Below are 6,716 nucleotides of genomic sequence, written 5' to 3'. Positions count from 1 at the left end.
TGTTTGACTTGCGGGTCTTTAGGGTGTTTATTTTAGGTGGTGCAGGTGGAACAGAAACGGCTGGTGATCCAAACGTGCTGTCTGTCCAGAGGTAGGCTCGGGACAGCAGAGAGGGCTAGGACAGTTGTGAAGAGTTGCTGACTTCAGAGCGAATGTCCAGCCCTGTAGAGTGCCTGTGAGTTTTGTTGTGAGGGCGCGTGATTAATGGTGGAAAGAGAGTGTTCTTCACCCACACCAGTGTGCCATCAATCACGAGCAGGGCGTTTGGGCTCCACAGGCCATCAAGCGTCCCCACGCCAGAGGCAGACAAATCACCTGCGCCTCGCTCTTGCTCTTGCTCTGGCTCCAGCTCCTGCCCCTGACAAGTTCAAACTGCTTGCTGACTCATGTAAGCCAGCAGGACAGCTGAAGTGCTCTGGAAGCAGGTTTTGCCAATCGACTGGGGAGGACACCAGTGCGTCACGAAACGAACAATAAAAAATTTACAAATTCTGGGGTTCTGCAGGGATTTCAGTTTATTAGCCGTCTTTTGCACGTGCATTTGACATTCTGCAACCCAAACATTTACCCAGCCATAAAACAACAGAGACAAATGAGACTTAGTGGGAACGCCCTATGTGTTCAACCACAGAGTGTGCATTGTCCTGCTGACACTGGGAAAGCACAGACATGAGCCTGGTGGAGCTTCATCAAATTCCAGGCTCATGAACATGTTGCGAGGCTAAGACAGGACTCTGTGGAGTGCCCTGTATTCCGAACACTTGTGAAAAACCCCTGAGTTGCTCCTGTTTCTGGGAGGACAACAGCATAATTGTATTAATTCCTGGAAATGGGTTAAAGGCTGTTAAAAGTAGCATATGCCTGGGTTTGCCTGCCATTAGATGCCCAGTAAAACTCTATGTATAGGCTGCACACCTGGCTTTATGAGGGGTTAATGGGCCGTGAGGTGCAATTAAGTGCTTTCCATTATCACCTCAGACAGATGGCCAAGGAAGGCCTTGTGTACATACAGGGCCTCAAGTGCCACTTTGCGACACCTTTTTTTAGTCGTGGCTGAGTTTCTCTGACAAACATTTGTCCAAACACATGCAATTGTTTGGGTTTCATAAATCCGTTGGGAGTCCAGGTGCTAAGTTTGGCCAGCAAACACGACACCTAGTCACGTTGGTCCATATGGCTCTTTGCTAATGTTTTGTTTGCTTTCTCTAGCTCTTGCTGTGAGCTTAGCCTTAAGATTCAGTTGACCTTCATGACACTTCTGCCCGGCTGCCTGTTGTCTTCATTTTCAGATAAAATTAAGAAATTCACTTTTTTCCTTTCTAAATAAGGCATTTTAGTGCCTTAGGGATTGCAACACAGGCTGGTGAGGCAACTGTCTGTCTTTTTTTCCTTAAACATCAAAAGGAATATATTTACACATAGCGATATTTGAATTTCTAAACTTGTGCCTGGTTTGGCTGCTTGACAGTGGAGAGGACATGTGTTTTTTCTGTGTCACGTCTCTATGAGCCTGGGGGTGGCTGGAGCAATGACATCAGCCTGCCGTACGTGCCGCTGTCCATCAACCACAGTGCGAGCAGGATACGTGTAAAGCCCATAAAGGAAAGGGTGTTCCCTAACTCACAACGGACGCCTAAGGAAGGGAGCTGATGGGTGGTGGTCGCGTTGGATAAGATTTGATCTGGAACATTCCAGCTTTATCTGACGATGCTTTACTCCTTGTCCCAGTGTCCCAGTTTCTCCACAAGGTGGCGCTTTTATCATCATTGTATCACCATCGCCACTCTGAAAACACACACCATGGCACATGATCATGGGGAGAGACATTTACCAGATGAAACACTGGCGTAAGGAACAGCAACCTATATTTGTAATTCCAATGAAAATAGCTTCATTCTGCACACATAATATATAAAATTGTGTTTCCAATTTTTACTTCAAACGATATTAAGACCTAAAGATATATTACATCACACCATACTGACATAACATGTACTGTGTCATTATGATGAAACATTGTATATTTTCTTGGTATTCCATTCTATCTGCTGCTCCTCCACAATCGCCACCAGCATTTTGCATTTGAGAACTCTTGCTACCATGTCAATGACGCATGAGTAATGCCAGTGTGTGAGTGGGTCGGCACCCCTGTCTGCGTGCCCAGCGATGTGAGACTGGAAGGGGGCTGTGCTGCACAAACACCTCCTGCCTGACAGTGGAGGTGAGCCAAGGGCCCAGACCTGTCAGCCATGACGACGCTTGAGCTGAGCACCTTTAAGCACAGTGAGCCTTTTTTCAGTGCTTCCTCAGTTCCAAACAAACTGAACACACTTGGCAGCATATTCTCAAAGTACATAATGCAGAGCTGTATAAAGCTGAAGCATAAAGTAACCATATTCGTTTATTTTATAGACCATAAAAAAATCATTTTATAAGGCCAACTGGATTTAATCATTTAAGGTTGATGTATCAGGATTGGAAGACATTATGTCTTTTTATGGGGAGCTAGCACTAGAAAACCAGTACTGGAGAGCAGGATGCTAGGGTTTTGTTGTCTTATTTCTTCCCTACTGGTTCATTTGTGAAATGATGAATGTTGAAGCTATGTGGTTCTGTTGATGTACAAACCAGACAAAGACAGTTATTCCCTTTGTATCAACCCTCTCTGGCTACCTCTCTCTCTACCTCCTACTTCTCTTTCTTGATAAATGACACAGGATCCTGTGATTGGACAGTTTTGTTGGATAATTTGAATAGTGGGAGTTTGTTTATTTTGTCCTTTTCATATTTTCTGTTCCTCGGGAGTCTTGTTGGGAAAACCCAAATCGCTTTCCAAAGACCAAACCTGCTATCCAATAGTGGGTTTCTTGATTTTCTGTTTGTTTGAAATGGTCGATAATGAAACTCCTTCTCAACCTCTAAAAAGCAATTCTGTACCCTCAGGATTTTGAAATACAGTGAGCTTTTCTTTCCACGTTACATGTTTTTATTTTCTGTGGTTCACAGCCCACTGAAGGGCATACATCACCTGCATCAGCCTTTAAAATTTTGTTTTGAAAGGTGTGTTTTATCTCTGTGGTCAACCACCTGCCAGATTGGGCAGACCTGTAAATAACTGAGCCTGCATGTTTGAAGGGGTGTACATCTGTCTTTAGTGTTTGCAGAAAGACAAGCAAGAGTCTGCTGCTGCCAGGCGGAGCAAGAATAACCGGCCTTGCCATGTGCTCCTTCTGCTCCATCTACAGGTGGTTGAGGACATTTGGGGAGGGTTATTCTTTTTTAAGAAAGACTGTTTTGGCGGCCCCATGAGGTTTTGTAGGGATTTGCCCCAAAGCACTTTCTGGTTATTTTCCTACATAGGTTTGTGCACAAATCAAATCACATATTGTTTTTTTCTTTAAAGCAGGGTAGGTATTTAATTTTAGAATTATTTGTGTTGTATTCTTGAAATTGTCTTAACATTCCGATAGTAATGAATACATGACATGCTCTGACAACAAAAAGAAAATAATCAGTCATCTGTGGTAAGCTGCAGGGCTGTATAAAGCCTGTCCAATCATTTCACTCGTCCCGGATGAAATGATTGAATGGCCTGCCTGCCTGTCTACCTACCTACACAGACTCTGCTCATGCACCCATGGCACTTGACCGGAGTCCTCCACAAGGCTAAGCAGGCATATTGCTATCAAAGCTGGTGGACTAGACACACAAGAATGGCAGAGAAAGTGCAGCCAAAATGCTCTGTTCCACCTATACCTACACCAGCTTGTACTGCTTAACAAAGCAAGAAAAAAAAACTAAAGTAGAAACAGAAGTGCAAGGGCTGTCCCACTAGGCCTCCATATGAAACAAACACAAACTCCACACGTGACACAAACTAAAAAGTAAAGTCTGAAACGTTGGTTTAAGCGTGGCCAACCAACAATGCATCCTCCTCTCAGTCTGACAGTGAGCCGTCCTCTTAGCCACAGAAGCCCGTGGGTAGCAAAGGAGGGAAGGACGAAACGGTCTGAAGCCAAGGTTGACAGGGAGGGGAAACTAGGCAGTTGTTGGTTTGTAATTGATGGTGTTAGTTGATGAGCTATATCTTAGCTCAACCCCAGGAGATCAATGTAGTGAGCTACTTAAGGCCTATCTCTAACTTGCCTTTCTTAGGCAAAATTCTTGAGAAGGTTGTTTATAGGCAACTTTGCACCTTTCTGTCTCAAAATTCCCTATTTGATGCCTTTCAATCTGGGTTTAGGGTAAAACATAGCACAGAGACTGCTCTAGTCAGAGTTGTAAATGACCTTCGACTTGCGACTGACAATCAAAAAATATCGATTCTCGTTCTCCTCGATTTAAGCGCTGCATTTGATACAATTGATCATGCTATTCTTCTTCAACGTCTTCAGCACTCAGTTGGCCTCCAGGGTACAGCTCTTGATTGGATCTCATCCTATTTAAACGGGAGATCCTTTTCTGTTTCTATAAATAGCCTGTCTTCTGATGTAAGGCCCATCTTATATGGGGTTCCTCAGGGGTCAATTCTTGGTCCTTTGCTTTTTAATTAGTGTGCTTGCCCGAAGGGAAGCACAGTATTGTTATCGTCAAGTTTTCTTTATTTATTTATTCCGTACGTTTTTCTTGCAGCTAACTACTCCTCGCCCGATTGAGCTAGAGACGCCATTCAAACACCAAAATGTCCGGCCCGATCCGGTGCAAGCTGCTATGACTTTTCGTGGCGATACTCTTTGCCACTCCTTTTTTATCCCTCTTTTTCATCCCCTTTTTCTCTCATTGACTAACATGGGGAAGGTTGAGCCATTGTGACGTCACGCACTCAAGCCAACTGACATTAGATCAGTTGACATAGGAGAAGCTCTCTTAAATGCCAGAAGTGGTTAGATAGAGAGTGCAAAATATTAAAACGAATGTAGTGGCAACAGTTTCAGGTACAGTTTATACACCCGCTCTAACAGTGTTAACCAGTATGAAAGTAACGTGGGTTTTATTAAGGCATAGCGTGTGTAATGTGTAGCTATTTCATTCCGTTTGTTAACCTTTCCGGCTGTCTGTATACCAGCAGCAGAGCGGAGCATTTCACTCCCCTGCAATCTCGGAATGAAATAGCTACACAATACACACGCTATGCTTTAATACAATTCACGTTTTACGAGACACCAACAGAGGCACAACCGACAAGTCTTACCATTGAAGATCTTTGACGTTCGGTCTGAAACTTCATCCAGCCATCCAGGTTAATCCAAGTTGTTATGGAGAACGACAGTTGCATCAATCATATTTCATTAAAACTTCACACTTCTTACATTGGACATATCCACCAGCCTAATTAGAATCTGCATTGTCTACTGAGCAGAAAATTCTCCATACAGTAGATTTCCCTTCGTTTAGTATCATTTTAAACTTTCCAGATGACTGTATTGCCCTCGCTCGTCAAGTGATACGTGTCCAGAAACAAGGCTCCTTTGACTGGATAGCCAGAGCTAGCATAACTGCCATTGAAATCCAATGGTAATGCTACCTAGCTAGGTATGCTAATTGTCGGTATCCATCGTTAACTCGTTAATCGTTAACCATCATGTCACTGGCTTTAATTTAAGAATGGCATGTTAGTAGTACATTTAGTAGTACATTTAATATCAGTACACTTGATTCATTACTGCTGATGTGTTACTTATATATGTTACTTATTAGCAGCTAGCTACCTAGCTAGCCACTGTGTTCCGATGTGTTTTCAGTTAGCGTTAGCGGCAAGCTAGTTGCTGTAATAGTTGAGTTGAGCTTCAGTTAAGACGCTGCGTACCGTACTTCATCATCACATTCGATTATTTATTACAAACAAATTCGAATTCAGCTGTAGGCATGAGATCTGTATCTTGGAGACTAATTGCATCCACAATGTAAGTACTGCAAGCTAGACTACTATGCAGTTGACACAACACAGGAGGTCCCTGGGCCTGAGAAGGGAAGGGAATGAGTTTAATGTGGCTATAATATGGAATTTTAAATGTGCCTAAAACTAGACTAAATTGTAATGAGTTTTCGAAAACTAGACTGAAACTAAGAAGGATAACTATGACTAAATGTGACTAAAACTAATATGCATTTTTGTCTTAAGACTGAATCTAAAAATAGCTGCCAAAATGAACACTGAGATAGGGGACCCCTTAATCTGCAATTCATGGTTGCTAGCTCTAATCAGATGTACTACCTAGGCTTATAAGAGAAGACTAACTTTGTATGGCAACGAACACCAATAACTAGAACTAATTTGACAGACTATAAACCAATGTGATACACGTGCTCTCTATCTATACAGTAAAAGTGTTGCTTACGTTTGATACTACACCTACAGACTAACTCTAACTGCATTAAGTCTAACATATAGGCCTATCTTACAATAAACTTTAAGTAAAGCTGGCTATGTAACCGCATTCATTCTAATATTGTTGCAGAGATGTTTCCTTTTACCAAGATAGCAATTTCAACAATTCACTTAGCTCAGTAAGTCAGTATAACGAAACTCTGAGATACCCTCATATGTCTAAACGTCAGTGGAGCCAAAATATAATGGTTGAGCTTGGTTGCTTGCTAAAATATATTGGAAGAAGGCCCCACTACACTGATTGAGTAGATGTAAATACATGTTAATTCATAGGCACTTGTTCTCTCTGTCACAGAGCAAGCACACTCTCGCAGTTCGTTCACGAAAC

The sequence above is a fragment of the Sprattus sprattus genome (genome assembly GCF_963457725.1).
Source record: "Sprattus sprattus genome assembly, chromosome: 11".
Lineage (NCBI taxonomy): Eukaryota > Metazoa > Chordata > Actinopteri > Clupeiformes > Clupeidae > Sprattus > Sprattus sprattus.
Note: the sequence above shows the minus strand (reverse complement) of the source record.